General features: G+C 48.3%; 1 non-coding gene and 1 pseudogene across 1 annotated transcript; both read right to left on the reverse strand.

The window, feature by feature from the left end:
• Window positions 1–3,033: 3,033 nt before the first annotated feature.
• Window positions 3,034–3,186, reverse strand: LOC134486901 (5.8S ribosomal RNA). Its single transcript, XR_015687326.1, has one exon. It is a non-coding gene; the product is annotated as a 5.8S ribosomal RNA (ribosomal RNA).
• A 998-nt stretch (window positions 3,187–4,184) lies between these two features.
• Window positions 4,185–5,088, reverse strand: LOC147994652 (18S ribosomal RNA; annotated as a pseudogene; the record flags this gene model as incomplete).
• Window positions 5,089–8,523: the final 3,435 nt, after the last annotated feature.

The following is an 8,523-nucleotide window of genomic DNA, read 5'->3' on the forward strand; positions in this document are numbered from 1 at the left end:
GAAAGGAAAAAAACAGAGAGCAGAACTTTACTAACTGCAAATGTTCCATCTCCCTGTATCCAATCACTCCACTCCCAGATAGGTAGATGATAGTTTGCACTTCTGTCCCAGTTGTGCTATCGAGGTTAATAAAAGGAGAACCACCTCTGTGGTTATGTGATCCACACACGAAATAAAATAAAAGGAGTGGATAGATGTGCCTAGCATTTTAAGATGCTCAATTTCTTTGCAAGCTTCATTTTGTTTCATTCTTTTAAAGGTTTATTTATTTATTTTCATTTATATGAGTATACTAAAGCCCTTTTCATATACACACGGCAGTAGAGTACACGGGATATCCCTTTGCAGAGGGTTGTGAGCCACTATATGGTTTCTGAGGAATGAAACTCAGGAACTCTGGAAGAGCAGAGCAGTGAGTGCTCTTAACCTCGGAGCCATCTCTCCAGCCCTTCACAAGCTTTATTTAACTAAACATTAAACATGAATCAGAAATGCCAAATCCTGTAAATATGGTCCAGATTCAGCCTTACTTAGAAGTCCAGAGCTGGCAGGGTGAGGCTGGGAGTGAGCGAAGGGAGTCTTCCTCTTTCCCTGAGGGTGTGCTATCAATTCCACTACCATTTCCAAACAGCTGGGTGTGAGTCTAACTAAGGTTTTATTCAGTCATTTGCCATTAGCCAGAGCACTGAAAGGACAGCGAGGGATCAGACATTCCCACTGAAATCATCACTCACTGATTTCAGGCAGAAAACTTGCCCCCCCACCCCCAAAAAGAGGCACCACCTGGCTCAGCACTGAAGCAAAGCATGCTAGGGCAGCAGCTGGGACAGTCCTTCAGGGACATGCACATTCTCCAGCCCCACCCCACCCCACCCCCTCTCAGCTAGCTCCTGTCCACCCCTCCCCCTTCCCCCACATACAGGGAGGAGGCCTTGTGTGTGTGGAGGGGAGAGATGGAAGTATCTCTTGAGAGAGGGTTCGGGTCTCCCAAACAAATAAATAACTAGAATCTTCATTTATTTACTTCATTTCATCGAGCATACCGTGGAAGAGGGAAAAGGAACAGGGAAACTAGGCCAACTGGTAGAGCTCCTTTCATTTTGTTTCAAAAAGGAAAAGCCAAAGAAACAACACTCCCTGGTTTTCGTGAAAGAACATAATGGGAAAAGTTGAAACATCGGCTCGCCACTTAATACTTTGGCTTTTAATAAAAGGGCCAACAGATCTACCTTCTATTTGGTAAAAAAGAGAATAAAAAACCACAAAAACGTCCTGTCAGCCAACTTCCCTTTAAACGTCTGTTAAACAGGAAGACTGTTTTTTTTAAACATCATTTTAAATACTTAAATATGTATTTGTGCGTGTATGTCTGTGTGTGTGTGCACGCACGTGTGTGTGTGTGTGTGTGTGTGTGTGTGTGTGTGTCTGTCTGTCTGTCTGTCTGTCTGTCAGTGTATTCTGTATGGAGAGGATGTGCTGTACCACTCGGGACGAGGTGGTCTGGGGCCCACGGGTGATGCTGCGCCGCACCACCACCCCAGTCACCTTCCCTGTAGGGCCTTCCCAGAAGTCCCGTAGCCATTTTTGCGCACCACCACGGTGGAAGGGCGCCTGGCTGCGGCCAGTCACTGAACAGGGGGGGAAGGGCGGTCACCCACCAACCCCACCCCCGGCCGCACCTGCGCACCCGAGCCCACCTCCTGAGCGCCTGCCGACCCCCCTGTTGGGAGGAAGGGGGACAGCGACGGCAGGACGCTTGGAGGGGGGAGAAAAATGCGCAGATGGAGGAAAGGGGAGTGGGAAAGATCTGCCGGGATCACCCGCACAGCCGAACCTGCGCCTCTGGGTTGAATCCTCTGGGCGGACTGCACTGACCACACCCGTTTACCTCTTAACGGTTTCACGCCCTCTTGAACTCTCTTCAAAGTTCTTTTCCACTTTTCCTTACTGTACTTGTTGGCTATCGGTCTCGTGCCAGTATTTAGCCTTAATTGGAGTTTACCACCCGCTTTGGGCTGCATTCCCAAGCAACCCGACTCCAGGAAGATCCAGGCCCAGCGCGCCTGGGTCTGCTACTGGCCTCACACCGTCCAAGGGCTGGGCCTCAATCAGAAGGACTTGGGGCCCCCACGAGCGACGCCCGGGAGTGGGTCTTCCATACGCCACATTTGACGCGCCACGGCACTTGGCGGGGATTCGGCGCTGGGCTCTTCCCTGTTCACTCGCCATTACTGAGGGAATCCTAGTTAGTTTCTTTTCCTCCACTGACTAATATGCTTAAATTCAGTGGGTCGCCACGTCTGATCTGAGGTTGAGGTCGAAAGGGGTAGGAAGAAAGGAGGGCGCTCGCGGCCGCGGGCGGACGGAAGGAGAAGAGAGCGAGAGGGTGCCAGGGTCCCAGGCCGGGGCCTGCGACCTCTCTACCCTGGCCAGCTCCCACATCCTGGGGACAAGTCGCGTCAGCGCACGGACGCCACAGCGTCACGCCAGCTGGCGCCCGAGCGGATGGCCCCCACAAGAGGGAGGGGGGGAGGAGAGGTACCTGAGACCGGCCCCGGCGCGTGCGGTATCCCCCCCCACCCCCAGTCCGACCCTCACAGGTTGCTCTCTCTGCGCGCACTGGCGGGTGCGTGGCGGCGGTTGCACCGACCCCGTGGGCGGGACCAGCCTCCCACCAGACAGGAGGTGAGATGAACGACCCGGGCGACATGGCCCCTCTCGTGCCCAGGCACCTGACTGGCCCCCGTCGATGTGTCCCCACGGTGGGGAGAGCGGGCGAGGACGGGAGCAGGAGTGCCGGAGCGAGCAGGAATGAACCACGAGAAGGGTGGCCGGCCCACGGTGCCGGTGGATGGGGGGATCTAGGCCCACGCAGACCCACCGGGCGTGGACGACCGCCGGACGCCGCCCAGTCTGAACTTCGGGAGACGGAGGGCCGAGGGGAAAGGCCCTGCGAGCAGAGTCCCAGCCGCGAAACGCCCCCCCCCCCAGGCGACGAAACCGCAGAGGGCGTGGCAGTGATTGATCCTCAAGAGCCTCTCAGACAAGTGTAGCCCCGGGAGGAACCCGGGGCCTCAAGTGCGTTCATAGTGTCCATGATCAATGTGTCCTGCAATTCACATTAATTCTCGCAGCTAGCTGCGTTCTTCATCAACGCACGTGCCAATTGATCCACCGCTAAGAGTCGTATCAGTATCTGGGGTGTGAGCGGACTCCTACGGGTGCTAACAACAGCACCAGCTACCCCGCCCGCCTCTGCTGAACTGGAAGAGAGGGGCCCATGGCGAGACGGCTCCACCTCAGGCCGGCCAGCGGGAAACTAAAGGATACATGTGAAAAGGAAAAAAAGACAGGGTCGGGAACAGAAAGGCAGGACACACCGGACATGGGACGCCGCGAACCCAGCACCCAGCGGCGGCCAGCCAATGGGCGGAAAGTCGGGCACTCGGGCCCGGACCCCACGGGCGCCCAGAGGGGGCCCGCGACATGGCCCCTGACCGCCGCTTCTGGAAGCGCCGGCGGCCGGAGGGGGCCCGCTGAGTCTCAGGGAGCACCATGTGGAGGGAGGAATCGGGAAGCCCTCCTGAGGACGACCGACGGGCGGTAGGGCGACCCCCCCTGCAGGGTCTTAAAACTTCCACATTGGAAGAGGACAGCTAGGTACCCGGACATGAGCGGGGCGGACACGCGAGGCCCAGAAGGCGGGGCTGGCTGCAGGAGCACACCGGTGGCACAGGCACCCCCTGCACGCGACAGAGACACCCCGGCACCTTCAGAGGGGGAGAGCTGTGGTGGAGGGGTGGCAGGTGCATAGGAGATGAGATCACGGAACCAGTACAGAAAGAGGCAGAATGACCTCGGTACGCTGAGGGCCTTGGCTGGCCAGCAGGCAAGGGAGGTGCGGGCGGTGGAGGCAGCGAGGCAGAGGCAGGCACACGGAGGCAAGGACATAGGCAGAAGAGCAGGGGAGAGAGAGAGAATGGAGGAGGTCCCTCGACGGACCAGACCTGACACCCTTCCCTCACTGCTCCTTAACGACCCCCGCCTTTCCCGAAATGCTCACTTGGCCTGCAGCCACCGCACAAGCCACAAATGCGACCGCGACCCAGGGACCCGCCTCCCGGTGAGAGGAGGGACTCACACAGGCCAGAGAAAGGACCAGACACCCCCTCGGCCTTCTCCGTTAATGATCCTTCTTCCACCGGTTCACCTACAGAAACCTTGTTATTTTTACTTCCTCTAGATAGTCAAGTTCGACCTTCTTCTCAGCCCTCTGACAGGGCCATGGGCTGATTAGGCCTCACTAAACCATCCAATCTGTAGTAGCCAAGGGTGGTGTGTACAAAGGGCAGGGACTTAACACAAGCTTATGACCAGCACTTACTGGGAATTCCTCGTTCATAGAGAATAATTGCAATCCCCGATCTCCATCACAAATGAGGTTCAATGGGTCACCCTCGCCTGCCTTTGTAGGGTAGGCACACGCTGAGCCAGTCAGTGTGGCCCTAATGCAGCCCCGGACATCTAAGGGAATCACAGACCTGTTATTGCTCAATCTCGGGTGGCTGAACGCCACTTGTCCCTCTAAGAAGTTGGGGGACGCCAACCGCTCAGGGGGTCGCGTAACTAGTTAGCATGCCAGAGTCTAGTTCCTTATCGGAATTAACCAGACATATCGCTCCACCATCTAAGAACGGCCATGCACCACCACCCACGGAATCGAGAAAGAGCTATCAAAATCAATCTGTCAATCCTGTCTGTGTCTGGGCTGGGTGAAGATTCCTGTGTTGAGTGAAATTAAACTGCAGGCTCCACTCTTGGTGGTGCCCTTCCGTCAATTCCGTTAAGTTTCAGCTTTGCAACCATACTCCCCCCGGAACCCAAAGACTTTGGTTTCCCAGAAGCTGCTTTACTATCATGGGAATAACGCCGCTGCATCACCAGTCGGCATCTGTTTAGTCATGTACCCCCATTTGTTTTTCTTTTTTTCTCCATTTCTCTTTCTTTTTCTTTCATTGGGGGAGGGTATTTTTTAAATTCATTTTTTAAATATGATTTTCCTGATTTGACCTCTAGAAACCGGCTATTATTTCCCCTCATGCCTCCTGTTCTGAGGGCAGTTCCTCACTCACCCACTCACTCCTTCGAACCTGCCCATTCTGACAGTTCCCTACACTGGGGCATCAAGCCTTGACAGGACCAAGGGCATTTGCTCCCATTGGTGCCTGAAAAGGATATCCTCTGCTTCATATGCAGATGGAGCGATAGGCTCATCCTTGTGTATTCTTTGGATGATTGTTTAGTCCATGGAAGATCGAGGGCAGGGGTTTGGTTGGTTGATATTGTTCTTCTTATGGGGTGGCAAACCTCTTCAAATACTTCAGTTCTTTCTGTAACTCCTCCTTTTGGAACCTTGTTCTCAGCTCAATGGTTGACTGCAAGCATTCTCCCTTCTTCCCTCCCTCTCTTCTTCCCTCCCTCCCCACACCGCTCTATGTTTGTATGTTTGTGTGTTTGTGTGTCTCTGTGTATGTGTGTGTGTCTGTCTGTGTGTGTGTCTGTCTGTATGTCTTTCTAAGTGAACGTCACTTTTCTTTTCTTAGATAAAGTGATGAGATAAGAGTCTTAACCAAGCTATGCAAATACGTCCTTTAGGCTGAGGCCAGAGTATTTTTTCCCTCTGTTCTACTATTTATAGACCTAATACTAGGAGCTTCTAGCCTCCATGTAATCCAACTTCCAAGCTGACTGATTCAATATGGTTTCTCTTGGCATCTTCATGAGTTGTTCTACTTGGACTCACATTAACTTGGACAATGTGTTACAATCTTCTGGATCCTTCTAATTCTCCAGCTATTTCTGTTCTCCCCAGTGAATAGTTTGTTCTCTCAGAACCTGAATCTGTAAAATCATGTCCAGAAAACTTCCGTAAACACATGCCACACAGCACAACTTCTCTTTCTTGCTCAACTTCTCTCTGTCTTTCTTTTGTCTATTTTTGTCTCTCTTTCTCTACTCCTGTGTATTCTCTTATTCTTAAGCTGTTCTCATGCAAATTGGGCATATTTTATCTTTGATACATTCTGTCACCTTTTTCTTTGAATTACTACTTTATCTGGCCCTCAATTATATGACACTTTCAAACATGGCTACTTCCTTATATAAACTAACCTTACAATGTACAATCATTTTGCTAATATTTATCTACCTAGTTCTTACTTGGACCTATTGGTTGTAAAGAATTAACCTTTCAGGATGCCTATATTTATGGCAGAATCTTTCTGACCTTTCATATATGATCTCCTGTGTCTCAAAGATGAGGGTATTAGAATAAAAGTATTCTACACATTTTCTAGAAGGTTGAAAGATTCAACTTAAGTCTTATTTTATGATCCCATTAGCAGCCATCAGTCCAAAACACAAAATCACTAAAACAAATCCTAGTTGCATCAGGTAGGGTGGGAAGATATCCCAGTGATTAAGCAGGCAGGAAATGTTAGAGAGACATGGGAAGAAGATTGTTTATTGGTCTATATTTATGGCTTGCTCAGCCTGTGTTTTTATAAAAACTAGAACAATAAACCCAGGAGTGGGACAACCTACAGTGAGCTGGGCCCTCCAACAAAATTATTGATCAAGAAAGTGCCCACAGGCTTTTTCATTGGACAATCTTATGAAGAGTTTTTTCTCAGTTAAGATTTCTTCTTCCGGGGCTGGGGATTTAGCTCAGTGGTAGAGCGCTTACCTAGGAAGCGCAAGGCCCTGGGTTCGGTCCCCAGCTCCGAAAAAAAGAACCAAAAAAAAAAAAAAAAAAAGATTTCTTCTTCCAAGTTATCTCTATTTATATCACATAAAAAACCTTCTTATATAGTTTGTAGGTGAGAGTTTGTGGATTTTTTATCTCTAAGCTTATGTATTGAAGTGATATCATTAAAATTTTTACAAAAGAATGGCTAATAATAACCTGTGTGTGTGTATTTCTTTAATCCCCCAGGCTTTCGCCTGATTCTCGGTACCGTGTCGGTGCGGGCATTGGGCACCGACAGTGTATGTCAGTGAAATTATGTGTGTATATGTGTTTCTGCATGCCCACAGATATTATATGTATCATAATGGGGTATTAAAGAGGACAATGTCTTAATCTAAAGAAATGCTTTAGATTGTAGCACACACAAGCAAGAAAACATTCCTTTTTTGGCATGCGGTAGCAATTGGGCTTGCAACAATAAATTATGAAATATACTAGGAAGAGTGAAATAGCTCAGTAGGTAAAGATATTTGTTGCCAAGGCAGTTAACCTTGGTTTGGTCCTTGGGACATACACAATGGAAGGAGGAAATGAATGCCATAAATTGTACTCCGTCATCCACATGTGTGCAATCACATGCAGAAACAAGCAAATACTCAACTAAAAGAATCAGAAAATTAGAATTCTATAAATATAGGGCTTAAAATATATGCATAAATTAAAGTAAGGAAATAGGTTGACATGAGATATGGTAAGAATTCTGTAAAGCTGATACATACCCAGACTTAGAGAAAAAATCCCTATGTGTGTTCCGTTTCACCCCTTTCTGAAGCAAGAAAAAAATTACATACATGGAATTTCTGCCTAGTATTACAGAGCAACAGAACATAATATTGAGAATTAAAAGAAGAATACATATATAGTTCATTAGAAGGCAACTTGGTCTTGCAGAGATAAGCTAAACAACTCCTGGATACTATAAGTTCAGACTCATGAACATGTATTACTCAGATTGATGAATCAAAAAACTTAAATATGGGGCATGTAGATTCCAGAGACTTTTCCACAGTGGAATTGTGGGACCAGGGTGACCAGACAATAGCACTTGTCTTTGTACCACTTAGATTTATAGGGACCTTTCCTTGCATGGTGGAGGAATAGGTATCTACACTGAAATGTACTATATGTAACTAGAGAAATAAAACAAAATGTTCTCCTTTATAACCAAATCAGGAATACTACTAGGAGATTCCAGGTTTCTTAGTCACATCGTGAAATAGAATCAAGTGACCTTGTTCCAATATGATATTCTTCATTCTTTCTGAGATATGAGGTAGAGGATGAAAGAAAATACCCCAACAACCTGGGTTTAGGGTAATATATTAGTTAAAAATGTCAAGTGTATGAGTCCAAGGGGATCTGACATCCATCAGGAGTCATGGAATACTTCCACTGGACTCTCCACAGTAGTTGCCGGTGTAGGATTTAGTTGCTGAATCAGCACTCATTTTTCAAATGTAGAAGACATCAAAATATAGACAAGGGGGATCATCCTCATATTCATTTACAAAGCACACCCACAAGTTTTCTATTGTCTTACTTGGAAAGGATAAATTTAAAAGAGTAAAACAATATTATTATACTCAAGGAAAAAGCTTGTGTCAAAGAAACAAAACAACAATTAAAGGCAAAAGTCTATGTTTTTCAATAGAGTGACTATAAGGAAAAGAAGTACACTTTAAGCAGCCATTGTTATCTTCTTCAAATTTATGGAG

Source organism: Rattus norvegicus, chromosome 4 (assembly GCF_021556685.1).
Source record: "Rattus norvegicus strain SHRSP/BbbUtx chromosome 4, alternate assembly SHRSP_T2T, whole genome shotgun sequence".
NCBI lineage: Eukaryota > Metazoa > Chordata > Mammalia > Rodentia > Muridae > Rattus > Rattus norvegicus.